This window comes from Enhydra lutris, unplaced genomic scaffold, assembly GCF_002288905.1.
Source record: "Enhydra lutris kenyoni isolate GAN:26980312 unplaced genomic scaffold, ASM228890v2 scaffoldscaffold3, whole genome shotgun sequence".
Lineage (NCBI taxonomy): Eukaryota > Metazoa > Chordata > Mammalia > Carnivora > Mustelidae > Enhydra > Enhydra lutris.
The window spans coordinates 58,059,895-58,075,639 of record NW_019154087.1 but is presented as its reverse complement, the minus strand read 5'-3'; the positions used below and the strand labels follow the sequence as shown (position 1 = coordinate 58,075,639).

The 15,745-nt window shown below is 34.2% G+C and overlaps 1 protein-coding gene across 4 annotated transcripts in view; it reads left to right on the top strand.

Annotated features, from left to right (window-relative positions):
• Positions 1-15,745, top strand: part of LOC111156516 (SPARC/osteonectin, cwcv and kazal like domains proteoglycan 3) — a 476,005-nt gene that overhangs the window by 298,852 nt on the left and 161,408 nt on the right. The gene's annotated exons all lie outside the window — the stretch shown is intronic.

The window sequence follows — 15,745 nt, the reverse complement described above, 5'->3', positions numbered from 1 at the left end:
CAATCCTTAATAATACTTTTCAGAAGTTTATAGGATTTGAAATTCAAAATAAAACTCTTATCTTTTTTTTTTTTTTTCCTGTAAGACAAAATATTGCCCTAGGCTATTTAGGTACTGGATCAAGAACAGAGACCACAGAGGTAAATGCCTTCTTGAAGTGGTAATTTTATTATTTCTCCACCAGATGCTTACCAGAGATAAAAACAGAAGATTGGTGCAGGGAGTCATAGATTTTTATTTTGGTACTTGGCTCACTCAACTTGGTCAATAAGTTTAGCAAATTTTGACAGGGAAAGATTTAAACAGCTTTGGGGGACTCATGGGCATTTGAATTCACAGTAATGTGAACTCCAAATTCTGGGTTTAGTAAGGTCCATGAAGCTTCTTACCTGAGGTGTCCAATCCCTCAGCTAAGTATTCCCAATATGTTAAATACTGGCCAGAAACCAGGTACTCGTAGCCCAGAGTGTGGGACCTTACATCCAGGATGGAAGCGCAGTCCTACTGACCTGGTCTTTTTCTGTATTTTGGCTCCCTTGCATATACAGTTGTTTGATTGTTTGCACTACAAATAATCTTCCTTCAGGTTCTATTTTAGACCCATGATGTTTCCTCATTACCTTCAGTTCAACTTATGGAAAGGAAGTTGGAAATCATATTTCCACTGTATAACATAATTGGAGATGAGGTCATTACCAAGTATAACAGGTGCAGGAGCTGAGGGATGGGGTGAGAAAGAGGTTATTACAAGGTATCCAAAGGAAGACTTTAGTCAAATGCCTTAAGATATAATTTTGGAAAGTTCATCTCATTACACAGTGTGACCGACTTAGAATCATTATTTTATTGGAGTTCAAGCTCTGGACTTGTCAGCTTGTCTAGAAGTCCTCAGCAGAGTATTTTAAAAATGTACAAGTAAAAAGACAAAAGAATGAATGGAAAATTTAAAAAAAAAGTGATTTACTTGAAAAAATACTGGGACTTTTGTGATTTTTGTAAGAACTATTTTTGTAACATCTGATTTTTTTCTTCCTATGAAGGAAAAGCTATTGACACATTTTATAGAAGCCTAGTTCATCTTTTTAAGAGAACAAATGTTTTCTGAATTCTTTTCAATTCAGTAATGCCAGAAAAATCAAAATATAAGTCTGTTCAAGTTTATTTGAGAGGTAATCGTTCCTGAAATTGACACAAAAGATAAAGGTAGGTCTTTGTTTCTTTACTTCAGGCAAAGTCTATTTTGATTGTATTGCTTCAGTAAGAACTAGGAATTGTTCTCCAATATAGCATACATATTAGACCTTGGATATATTTTGTCACTGACTTGTGTAAAACAGATACTACATTTACTGGGCAGAAGTCAATAAATGATATTAATATTTTAGAACTCAGCATGGCATCGGTAATATAAACTCCCTGGGGACAACTCACTGGATGATTCTGAACTTTTTTTTTCCCCCCATATATAGTCGTGCACTGCTTGGCAATTAAACTTAATAATGGTGAATTCTTTAGGAATTAACATTATTTCTAAGAAATTGTGTGTGTGTGTGTGTGTGTGTGTGTGTGTGTGTGTGTTTGTGTTTTGAGGGAGGGTGAGTCCAAAGCTTAACCATTTTATAGTGGAGCTCCCAACTCTGGCTACAGACATGGTACTTGAATTGGTTTGGGATGGGATCCTGTGAATCTGAATTTTTTTTTTTTAAAGATTTTTATTTATTTATTTGACAGAGAGAGATCACAAGTAGACAGAGAGGCAGGCAGAGAGAGAGAGAGAGAGAAGCAGGCTCCCTGCCGAGCAGAGAGCCTGATGCGGGACTCGATCCCAGGACCCTGAGATCATGACCCGAGCCGAAGGCAGCGGCTTAACCCACTGAGCCACCTAGGCGCCCCGTGAATCTGAATTTTAAAACTCCTTGGGTGATTTTTATGTGTAGGCATGGGAACCACTGTTGCATCCCTTCAGATTACTGCATCCCTACATGTTACTTTTGAATTCTTTTTTTTTTTAAATAAACTAGAACAACAAAACATTAATGGGTAACCACTTACTTTCTGTCACATCTTGAGAAAATCACATTTTGTTTCAACATACTACTGTTGTCTTATTTTTCTTTATTTTTCCCATATTTGAGGCATTCTATTACTTTCTTTTAATAATGGTTGCTGATTTCAGCAGCCCTGTGTACATTTTAGAAGATAAAAAGTTTCTTGACATTTCACCATTTTGATGTGTTGTATCTATTAATATTTAGTATTTAATTGTCCTATGTACCTTCTTCTGAATATTTGTCTAAGCCTAGATAGTTTTATGTTGGAAGATCAGCCTTCAGAAATAGATGTGTACTGTTTCTATGAATTGTTTTTCAGTGTAGGCTAGGTTGTGCTTTTGACTTAGGTATGCCAACTTGATCAAGATTATAACTACAGCATGTTAACAGAATCATTGACTGGGAGAAGCTCTCATTAAACCGCTGAACATCAGAGGAAATAGTATGACTGAACTTCATCATAAAATCTCTGATTTGAAAGGAATTCAATAGGACATCTAGTACAAAATTCTACACAATATGCAGGTGCCTGATAAGATATTAAGTTCTGTGAGATAAATGTCTATATTTGTGGGGAGTTCTAATATCAGAAATGCTTTCCTGTCCTCACACTGATTTGGCTTCCAACACTCCCCATTCGTACCCCCTTACCATATATTAAAGCACAAAAGGCAACCTCTCTTGTCTTTAGTTGTTGGGAGTAAGTGAATTCCTAAATTTTCACTTAAAATGGAACAAGAATCTAAAAGACAGACTCATAGGTAGAATATTATTTAATTTTTACAAAACTCAATTCCCAGCCTTTTAGAATTTTTTTGTACCTGTTTATTTAGATACAAACTTTGTAAAGAATATTCACCTTCATTGGATCTGATACATCCAACATTGTTTTCAAGGAAACCCAACAATGTATTATGCACTGATATTTAAACATATTAAGTCATATTTAGTTAATTTATATAATTATGTTATTAACTTATTGGACAGACTTCAGGAACAAAAATAGTGAAGTGGTAGTAAGCATGAAACTCTGCGGACAGAAATGAGGATGTTTGGAGTCATTTATTAGTGTCCAGTGTTTATTTAGCAGACTTTGGAAATCAATTATTTCCCTGGAGGTCAACTGAGGGTAAACTTTCAATGTAATTTTCTTGTTAATCAAAAAAAAAAAAAAAAAAAAAAAAAAAAAAAACAAAAAAAAACCCGCATTCAGATGAAACCAACTGATATGTTCTTCTTCTGTAAATATTACACGCTTGGGTTAAATATCATTACCAAATAAAGGTGAAATATAATTTCTAAATCAGCTGAATATGAACAAGCAGAAATAATCACTGAATTTTCATAAGGAAATTTCATAAGTAAAATATTGCATAAAAATAAATATTAATTATTTTGTTCTTCAATCCTTATTTTCTTCTCAGTATATTCTATATGTAATATAAAGTGCTGGGCATTTAGTGCTTTATATATACTAATTCATATTATTAGTATATTTAAATATACACAGAAAGGTAAGGGAAATAATTTATAGTGATCAATGATTTTTGTTTTCCAAAAAAAAAAAAAAGGAAAATTAAGAAAACTAAGTTCAAACATGAAAACCATGTGCCATGTTTATAAAGCATTGTTAGAACAAGCTAACTGCTTCTATTGTTAAATATTTAGATAATTCTTCCACCCTCTCAGTTATAAATAATGCAATATGTTATTGCTGTGGCAGTGGGCAATTTTGCCTTGCTTCTAAATTGTTTCACTCACTAAATCATTTTTCTGCAACTAGTATTATATCAAAGAAATTTAACTTCATTTTTATTTTCTAGTATAATACACTTTAATACCATAATTAACTTTGTAATTATTGACTTGCTGAAGTTAAGTGACCACGCTGTATTTTGAGTGTTAGTTCTCTAATCTCTCCCCATACTTTAAATATCTGCCCCCTTTTCTCCAGGAGATTGCTTTATGGATTATGTTATAACTCTCTTTCTTTAACACAGACATAGGCATACTTTCTTGGCTTAAGACTCTTGAGTTATATATGTTGTAACTGCCATTCAATGAGTATAGAATAAAGTTTTAACTAACTTCTAAATTTATATTTTGATGTATTTTTGAGATTACAACCTTTTTATTTTTGTGTTAATGACTGTGACTTTCACAAAACTCAAGTGGTATTTATAGGGGGTTTTTTTGGTAATTGTACTAATTATTTTTAACTCCTTAGGAAGATGAAAATTTGGCAAATCTATGTCTGTTCACATATTTGTCTTTGAAATATTGATAATCAATAATCTAAATCTAAAAGATTTTGATCGAATGGTTGGTGGCTGCCATACCCTTTTCAGCGATTACATGGGCAAATTATGTATTTTCTCACAATCTCTATAGATACACTCTGTGATCGCAGAATGTTGTAATGTCCTTTAATTTCCCTCCACCATAAATGCTCTTTACCGAGGAAAATAGTCTTATTATGTGAATTGGCAGTGGATTAAATATGCTATTGCATCTGAAGCAAGCCAATTGAACAAAAGCAAACTGAAACTGGGAAGCAAAGAATTATAGAAACTGGGAGGGAAAAAAAAAGACTGTCAATAGCTAGAATCAAGAAATTTGAAGATGAACACCTTGCAAAAGAATGTAAGAGTAGGCTTTATATGAAAATATTGTGACGTAGATGAATTGGAAGATCTTCTAGACACCTATACCCCAGTAAAAATAAAGTGGGAAGTATCTGTCATTGAGAACTAAGAATATGAAAAGTAGCCCATTTCTCTCTGAAGTAGATTTGGGTAATAAGGCTATTGTTATGGTATAATATTTATACCTCTGAAACTGCTCTTTATGGATCTGGGTTTTTGGATTACACTACCTCTAAACAGGGGTCAAGAAAGCTCTGGTATAAGAAGTAAAAGTTAAGGGATTTCATGTAGGCAGTATTCTTGATACTTGGAAGCCCAACATAAATTCTTTCTATAGAAAAGTATTGGTAAACCAAGCACCTAAGGATCCCCCAGATTTTATTCTGCCAACTTTTTGCTTAATCTAAGTAAATAAGTATTATAAATGGAAGTGACATGTTAATATAACACAAATAAACCAATAAACAAGATGAGAAAAGACAACAAGAGCAAGAATGAACAATGCCAACAACAGTAACAGCAAACATATTTAAGTTTCAGATATCTAAAATACTAAAATTATTAGATAAATAATTAGATATATTGAAATATACAAATACTATATAAAATATTTTAAATGTGTGAAATGTTTAAAGACTTAAAGTGGTATTGAAATATACAAACAAGACCAATATAATTTCAAAAAATATTAAATTTATAAAAGAACAAAATATAATTTATTCAATTCAAATAAAACTTTTTAATTAAGTAAAATGGCTAGATTAAATATCAGATTAGTTGAAGAGAATTAATGACCTACAATATATGTGTATGTGAATATAGATATATATGTATAAAACAGAAAATATTTTTAATAAATAAGCTGTTATATATGTAATTATGATTATGTGTATTGCACAAAAATAGCTCACATATTTCAGAAAATACTTCAGAAGAAATTATCCAAAAAGGGAATTAAAAAACAGAAAGTAGAATTAAAATATATAAAAAATTATTCTGAAATACAAAATGACAAGCCAGAAATAATAAGGTGGAGAAAAATAATAAAAGAAAAATTGAACACTTTTCAGAAATGTTGAAAGGCGTGAATCCATAATATAAGAAGTACCATGTGTACTAAGTAAGATAAATAAGAAGAAATTCAAATCCAGACACACTGTAGTAAAATGACAGATTATCAAAATAAAATCTAACCAGATAAAAAAACTTTAAAATATTGTGTAATTACACCAGCAAAACTTATCTCAACGGATTAATGGGATTTTAAAAATAGTGGGAAAATACATTTGAAATATTGAAAGAAAATTTTAAAAAATTCAAAACAAGTACTTCAAGAGAAAATATTGTCTAAATTTCCTACACAAAAATCCTTGAAAAAGATTGTGCGGAGCAAAACAGCCAAGGATTCTGATTGCAAGATATGCAGAAATATGAATGACCCATGGAGACTTACCTCCAAACAATATCCCATTTCTCATCTCCACATATTTTTGGCTTCCAGAGAATTTACCTATAAGTATACCATGCCATCAACCATTCCAACTAAAATGATCAACAGATGCTGGGATCAAATCCATTCAGTTTGTGTCATGCAGCCTTTAATTAAGGCTAACAGCCAGGAAGCTCCAAGCAGAAGAATGAATCCAACCTACTTATGACATTGACCTCAACAGTGTCTCCCTTCCCGCTCCAGGGTCATGGACCAACTACCTGACCAAATCCCACAAACCATCAAGGTTTACCTTAGAAATCTAGGTGGCTTTTGCCTAAATTTTCTGTCTCAGTCTTTGTCCTTGGCTTGAGGATTTAATCCATGTAGAGCAGGCAGCTTTAGCGATGGCACAGACTCCCACTTGGCCTGCAAGGAGGGACAACTACCCAAAAACCCCTGTTCAGTGAGTTGAGGGTGATCTGAATGCCTTCTAGGAACAATGTGGTATCATTGATCACTTAAGATCAGTGACAAATTTATATCAACTTTTTTTTTTAAGATTTTTTATTTATTTGACAGAGAGAGAGCACAAGCAGGGGGAACAGCAGAGGGAGAGGGAGAAGCAGGTTACCCACTGAGCAAGGAGCCGATGCAGGACTCGATCCCTGAGCCGAAAGCAGAGGCTTAACCATGTGAGCCACCCAGGTGCCCCTATATCAACTTTTCTAATCAGGTATCTTGTGTTACAGAGAGAAATTCTTGCAAGGTGTTCCTAAAAAATGAGTCCATTATGCCACTTGGAACTGAATAAGTGTAGATTCATTGAGGAGAGATCTCGGTTTTCTGAGCTACCTAATTTACTGGTGGTGCTTCCTACACAGGTGAAGTTCTCTTAGACCACTGCTGAGTTGCAAATCACCATGTTTAATGTATGGAGGGCTATTCATGCCTGGATTCCATTCAAGAGAACAGTCCCAGCAGTGTACATGGTGTCCAGGAAACAAAATATTATTAAAAGTGCTGTGACCTGCAAATAAGAATTACATTTTTCAAGGGACACAGATTGACAGTACATCAAATGTGACCTTCCAGCCCACCGGAAGATGCTTGATTTTCCAACTGAATTAGCATAATCAATTCTACTCCTTGTTTTTTGGAGTGCTGCTTGAAAGCAGTCTGTTCAACCTGTCCTATTTTTCGAAGCAACCAACTGGTGGGATTGAGCCATCTCATTGAATGATTGAAAATGGAAGTGGGAAAGACTTTGGGAGGTACTGGCAGGTGCTTTGTGTGGAACGTTCAGGAGCTGGTTCCACCCCTTTCTCTTTCTGATAGACTTCTCAGTTAGGTTAAACAGAATAGAGAAGGAAGTGTCTAGGGAAAGGAAAATCCAGTAGTTACATTTAACACACTTGCAACACTTTGGGAAAACCATACAAGGGCACATTCCTTGAGGAGGAAAGAAATATGGGCGGCTCTGAAAGACAAAAGATCATGAATTAATGTCTCTCCTTTGGCCATTCCTCACAGGGTTTAAGGTGTTCCCTCCCTTTGAGGTTGTTGCTTTCCCTCCATAGACACAAAATTACATTACAAAATTACCATTACAAAAGGTAAAATTCCCCATTTCTTCCTCTCAACGTCTAAACTCTCTACATAAATATTATACCTAGAGGAGTCCAGTACAGCAGGGACAAGGAAAGTAAAAGTTAGAGAGACTCATGGTGCTCCCAACTTTGAACTGCATGAACTACTGTCAGGAGACTTGGTGAGCAATGTGATCCAGGACCCTGTTAATCCAACAAGACAACCCAGGTGGCTGAGTCAGAAGTAAGCTTGAATTCCCAAGGTCCCCTTTAGACAGGCTGTCACCTTCAGGGTACAGCAACCAGACCAGCGTGAGGTAGCTATTAGAAGAAGGAAAGAAAAAGCCTGAGTATTTAAGATAGGTAAGTATAACCTCTTTCCATCCTATTCATTACTAAGAAACCAGCTGAGAGGATAAGTTTCTTTTCTGGAGACAGCAAAATTCGGGGACAAAACTGCTTTGCTAAAGTGAGGGATGCAGATTCAGAAAAATTTTTGAGATTTTTTTTTAAGAGACCATACAAATGCTTACAATATCAGATGCCCGTGGACAATAGAGGGGCATGGAAGGTGTGTTAGATGCCTTACTTGCCAGCCTTCTTAATAACTTTATGATAAAACCTGCACTGTTGTCAGGCTACAGATTGTCCAAAAAGTCAAATATATGACACATGTTGGTTTCACAGGACAAAATGTCATCGCCAGAATCAATAGATAGAACTGGAATAGGAAGAGCACGATCTGAAAAAAGTATCAACAGAGACTTGTAGCTGAAAGGGTCCTTTAAGGTAGTGGGGCCCTGAAGGTCAGGAGTGTAACATAGCTTGTGGGATAGTTTCTAAATAAGCCTGTTGGTTTGGCTGATATAAAAGGAAAAAGTAAAATGACCAAGGCAGGAGCATACTCTTTTCAATACCCAAAGAGCCCAGTTAGGTGCTTGGACTGCTTTTTGGTGGTGATGACTCAAGAGATAACAGTTTTCCTTCACTATTGGTGAGACTGAGTGTTGTGAATCCATCCAAATGGTCATTAAAAAAAAAAAGACGTTTTCTTAGCAAATGGGCTTCTGATTTTGTCAGGAGTTCATTCAGCCATTCTTGCTGACAGAAGTATAATAATATTACACTCTGAATCATTGAGACTGAAGCTTCTGACTTTCCAACAATAGGACTTCATCTGTGTAGAGAATGTTAGAGTTTATTATAGTACATCAATACCTATTACACATTAGGCTGCAGAAACAACAGCAACATGCACTGAATTGGTTAAAAAATCCCCATAAGAAATGTCATGAGAATAAATCTCATCTTATATGTATATAATAAAATAATTTCAAGATCTGTAAAGCAATTTCTATAGGGAGACATTATCGAATCTCACTTACACATCGTAAGATTCCAACACTCTTCTCTTAGTTATTAGTGGAGATTCAGGGAAAGAAAAAAAAAAAAAGGTTGGGTTCCTTTCTTCCTCTTCCTGGCCCAAAGTTAGTGGATCCACTGCACAGTGGTGAATAGAGAAGGGTTGAACTTTGTAATATAGCGTGGACGTGTAGGGTATTTAGTGGGGAATGTTCCTGGAATTTCTTTGTTTAAGAGATGGCCAGCAAGCTATGAGACTGTTCTCTTAGACAATTAAGAAAATAGAATGATCACATAAGTAAATCCGTCTTTCTCATTATTGGAGAAAGTACTTACAAATACAGAAAATGGGAGGCTAGAAAGAATTCTGAGATGTTGGATTGGGATTGGAGGTATCACAACACATTAATAAAATAAAGAACAAGAACCATATGATACTCTCAATAGATGCTGAAAAAGCATTTGACAAAGTACAGCATCCCTTCCTGATCAAAACTCTTCAAAGTGTAGGGATAGAGGACACATACCTCAATATTATCAAAGCCATCTATGAAAAACCCACCGCAAATATCATTCTCAATGGAGAAAAACTGAAAGCTTTTCCGCTAAGGTCAGGAACACGGCAGGGATGTCCATTATCACCACTGCTATTCAACATAGTACTAGAAGTCCTAGCCTCAGCAATCAGACAACAAAAGGAAATTAAAGGCATCCAAATTGGCAAAGAAGAAGTCAAACTATCACTCTTTGCAGATGATATGATACTCTATGTGGAAAACCCAAAAGACTCCACTCCAAAACTGGAATTGGAGGTATCAGTATGAACTCATATTGAGTTATGTTTGTTTTGTTTTGTTTTTTAGTTTTAAAAATGTATATATTTTATATATTTTAATATGCATTAAAATATATATAGAGAGACACACACTTGGGATTAGTTATAGATATACTTGTATTCATGTGTATCCTAGAAGGATACTTGTTTATTTAGAATATTTAAGAAATTATTAACTTCTGAATGGTTAACTAGGTTTTTTCCACTATCTTTGTCTCACCTTACTCTTGTTGTTTTTCCTTTTTATCTTCACCTTTCCTATATAAACTCACCCCTCATAATGAAACTCATCCCTCATAATGTTTTGATCACCCCAGTTAGCAGGTCCTTCCTTTTTTCCATAGTCAACATTGCCAGGATTCTTTCTTTCCAAAGGTACAGATGACCTGTGGTCTTAGATGCACATGTATTCCTGTAGTGAGTCAATCGAGGGCACTCCAGAAGTAATGTCTTCCCAAGTTTACTCCCTCAGGTTTGCTCAAGAGGAAAAGTTTACATAGTGGAAAAACGAAGTCTTATGTGATTATACCTTTTTGTTAAAACTACGTGCACCGCTGTTTCCCTATCTTTCCAGTCCAAGATATTCCAAAGTTTGTCACTGATATCAGTGCATAAAACTGTTCAGGAACGATAGACCATTAAGCGTGTATCTTAGCTATAAGAATAGTACATAATTTTAAATAGGTTCTCAGTATTTCTTAAGCATAATAAACAAGAAATTTCCTCAAACTTATGTTCATTGAAATAGTTAATATGAAAATTTAAGTGTGTAAACCCCATAGATATTGAAATGTATGCCCAAGCTACCACACCTTAATATTTTTATGTTTATATGATTGTTAAAGTCATTGAACAAACTTTGAGGTCTTCAGAGTCTTTTCTCTTGAGAGCTAAATTTAACTTTCTATTCTGAATCTTTCATGCCCTTGTGTGTTCTTTTAAAATACATTCCTTGTTACTTGTTACCATTCTTCTATTTTTTATTTATTTAATTTTTTAAGATTTATTTTAGAGAGAGAGAGCAGGCTCCAGTGGGAGGGACAGAGGGAGAGAATTTTCGAGCAGACTCCCTGCTGAGCACAGAGCCCCACACTGGGTTCAATTCCATGACCCATGAGATCATGACCTGAGCTGAAACCAAGAGTCAGAAGCTCAAATGACTAAGCCACCCGGGTGCCCCTTATGGCCATTCTTAAAAAAAAAAAAAAAAAATCACTCCCATTTATATCTGTAAAAATAATTTCTTCTCATATATAAACCTAATTTTTTGGAGTACTTGGTAGCATGACCTTCTATTTTCACCGATTTCTTAATTATTTTTAACCACTCTGCACCCTTCTTGGAAAGTTTGAGTAGTTATCTGTCAATGCCCATATTTTATACTAACATAAACAATGAAAATAAAAATCAAAGTAAGTTAAAATGATTTCATTGACATTATGTATATATTATATAAGTCATCCAACTGTGTTTTGTAGGTTTTATTTTAATTGAAACTATTACTTATAATTGAAAGCATGTTTTATCTGGAATAATTTAAACAAGAATTTTGGTTTGATGATAAAATTTGTACAACTTACGAGAAGGAAATAATTATAAAATAAACTCCCTGTATTTTTGATTTTTAAAATTTCTAAATCTATTACCAGGTTTTGTAGTCTAAGATGTCTGTTTACAACATCCTGACAAGGAGGAAAATGCATATATGAACACTGCATTGTGAACACAGATCACAAAGTCGAGACACTTGATAGCACATGACCTTATAATTCAAGTAAATCATATTTTTAATCATAGTTAGTCATATAAACAACAGCAAGGTTTCTTTATATGCATGTATGCATATATTCACAGTCTCAGTTTAGGTGAGGGAATATACAATCCTGACATCCTAGGACTACATTGGATTAAACTGCATTTAAGGCAGAATGTAATACAGCCATCCCATGTACATAATCAGATACTCTTCAAAGAGAAACCATTTGAAAAAGTAGTGCATCAGTTCTGAGTCCATAATCCATGTGTCAGGGTCAGGTTGCTTTCTCCTTGGTATGTTCTAATGTTGCACTGTAAGATACTGTAAGGTCTGTGCCAAATGAGAAATTTCTTTTTGATATATTGAGATGCATTCAATTTGGAAAGAAAAATAAAATATGTGTAATAATAACTCCTGTTTGGAAATCAGAGATATATTGATTCAAAAATAATGTACATTTGTTGTTTCATTTTTTCCTGGCTGTTCTCCTTAGTCAGATAGTCTAGTTGCCAACTGATACAATATTTTAACTGGTTCATGACTACATGACAAGGATTATAAATTTATTAACCTGGGTTAAAGGGTCCTTACTGTCCTTATGTCATCTCATCCCAGCTTAAATTCAACTAATCTTTTTAATACCCAATTTCTAGATGTCTGATAGAAACATTTTGAGGTGTAAGAGAAAATTGACTTGCATATCATCTAGCCATTAATGTTGCTTAAATTAAAGACTTTAACATTCTCAGGACTCTTTTGGTTCTTTTCTCATTTTGATTTTGCTTAATAGCATCTATGCTCACATCTCTAGTGTTGTCTCTGTAAAGGATTTACCTCTCTCTCCTCAGAGAGACTGTGGACTCTGAGGAACTGAGGGTTTTTGGGGGGAGGGTGTGGGAGGTTGGGTGAGCCTGGTGGTGGGTACTGTGGAGGGCACGTATTGCATGGAGCACTGGGTATGGTGCATAAAAAATGAATTCTGGAACACTGAAAAGAAATTCAAAAAATAAATTTAAAAAAATTAGGAAGATGAGTTTAACCTGCCTCATGTCACAGGTTGACCCTATATTAAGAGGTATGCTATAACATTGGTATGTAAAATTTAGTTTCCCAAAATAAAATTTCTGGTGAGAAAAGGAGACATTTGTCCAAAATAAATGGGGTGTTATTTCTTAATGAAAAGTACAGTGACAGAGAAAACAATGGGGTAGTGTCCACTTTAGAGCATAGGGTTGCCAAAAGTTTTTGCTGTGCTTAACTCCCTGCTTGTTATTTATGCTACAATAATAACATGTGCATGTAATTGGTAAATCCCAATGAATGAATGGATTAAAGTCTAAATCAAGTCTTTTTTTCCTCCTCTGGTTGTCTTTGCATGGGAAACACCAAAGTAGGGATCAGAAAAACTCGAGAGAAGACATATACTTGCAAAGGAGTTAGTTAGAGCAGACTGTGAGGAATTCTATTCATGAGAGCTCAGATCATGTCTCAGATATTGATAAAGATATATAATGTAATATTTTAGTCCAAGGTAGATTAAAACAAACACTAAAAAAGTGATTCATGATATTCCAAATTTTCAATTTATTTTTTTATTTGAATCAAAATTTTTATCATTACAAAAAGAAGCAGAACACTGTTGCAATTTTTACCTACTGCTAATTATATACTTGTTCTTCATGAGAAGCACTATAAAACAGTGCTCAAATTCCATGTTAGCCATATATTTTTGATCAGTTGAATAAAATTTTTTTAGCTTTATTTGAAAGGCTTTATTTATTTATTTATTTATTTAAGATTTTATTTATTCATTTGAGAGAGAAAGAGAGAGCACAAGCAGGGGGAGAGGCAGAGGGAGAGGAAGAAGCAGACTGTCCTCTGAGCAGGGAGACCAATGCGGGGCTTGATCCCAGGACCCTGAGATCATGACCTGAGCCGAAGGCAGATTCTTAACCATCTGAGCTACCCAGGAGCCCCTGAAAGACTTATTTAAAAAAAAAAATATATCTGACTGACTTACCTCAGTGATCAAAATATAATGCATCAAACTGCGTAACACAGTGTTTGACACAGAGGGATACATCAGTGAAAGTCATCATTTATAAGCTGTGTATTTTGTTTTAGCTGATTTGTCTTTTGTTTGTTTCTGTTTTCTTTTTCTTTTTTTTTTCTGGATAGTTTAAGAACTTGTAACTGGTAGTTTATGTCATTGTTTTTTTCGTTTGTTTGTTTGTTTGTTTTTAATCTTACTGCATTACTTTAATGAATGACCAAGAAAAAATTCTTAAGGAAATATGGAAGGGATTCTGAGAGTTTAGTTAATTATTCATTGTCCAGAGCTAAATCAGGACACTATTGACATTTGAGGTCAGATAATGCTTTATTTTGGGGGCCTTACTTGTGTCTTGAAGCATGTTTGGCACCATTTCTGGCCTCCAGTAAGTGCTAGCTACAATCCCTCCTTCACAACTCTAACAACCAAAAAGGTTTCCAAGTGTCCCCTAGGGGCAAAATGACTTCAACTGAGAACCTCTGATCAAAGCCATTCAACAAGGCCATGGTGATTGAATTATCTTAAAAATCTACAATAATAGCCTGTCCCAGTGTCTGTTACCCTGATGGTTGGGGTCTTTGGTATGGGCAGACCAGATCTCTCCTATATAAGATCATATTTTCTTCTTTGATCCTGTGATTAAACAAATGACTTTAACTTGCTTTCCCTGACAAATGTCAACTTTGACCATTAAAAAATCATTTTGCAGGCTTGCTTTTCACAGTAACTCCTACCTTAAATATTCTCAATACTCAGGGTCTTAGATAATCAGGAATGCATTAATCATGTCTTTCTCTACAGAATTTCCATTTTTTGGTAATTATAAACTAATGAGCATGCCCTTTATGTGATATTTTAGTTCACTTATACCTTTATAAATATTTCAGCTTTGTGATAATTAAGTAAATTGAATGTCATTAATTAGAAATCCAATCAGTGGGTGTAGCTAAAAAAATATTTTAAAATAGTACTTTTAATGTCCTAACATTCTTTGGATAAAATTCTTCATGCTGTTTTTTGAAAATCAATCCATAAGTAAATAAAACTAACTGGTTTTCTGATTACAGGAAATAGATTCTTATAACTATCAACAATGGGGTAGATTTGCTTTCCTTCTGATTTTGTTGGTCTTTATAGAAATGTATACAGGAGGGACGCCTGGGTGGCTCAGTTGGTTAAGCGCCTGCCTTCGGCTCAGGTCATGATCCCAAAGTCCTGGAATCGAGTCCCACATCGGGCTCCTTGCTCAGCAGGGAGCCTGCTTCTCCCTCTGCCTCTGCCTGCCACTCTGTCTGCCTGTGCTCGCTCGCTCTCTCTCTCTCTGACAAATAAATAAATAAAATCTTTAAAAAAAAAAAGAAATGTATACAGGAAAAAAAGTGTTTGATAGAACCATTCTGAAAAAGAAATTGTTTTATCTATAAAGTAATTCTTTTTCAAAGCTGTAATGTCATCACATGCAAATTTTAGACAGCTTAGAAATTTTTTTTTTATGTCAAAGAAAGTTATCTAAGAGTTGAAACTTTTTAAACTCACCGCTCATGTATTTTTGTTGTTCACTCAATTACTTTCGGGCTTTCATTTTCTTTGAATTAAAAAAATCACTTTTAAAATAAACCACATTTAGAATATAAATGAGTATGGCATAACACATTTTTGAAGACAGCTAACATATTTTCAAATTTTAAACTTTAATATTAGCCATAATTAATATTGACTTTTGACTTTGTTCACATACCATTTACAATTGTTCTTGAACTTTTCTTAAATTATGTCATGAGTCAGAACTTCATATAACCATATCCAGGGTTCTAAAATACTAAGTTAAAAGAAGTTAGAGTAAAAAATATTACATTTAAGTTCTCAAAGTTTTATATAACTTATCTGGCTTTCATTAAAGTGCTTTTAATTTCTTATCTATTTTTACTTTTGATTTAGCCATTGGACATTTTAATTACATTCAAAATTCGCTGTGATTTTACAAGTCAAAATTGTTTCCTTAATTACTGAAACATTGAATAATAA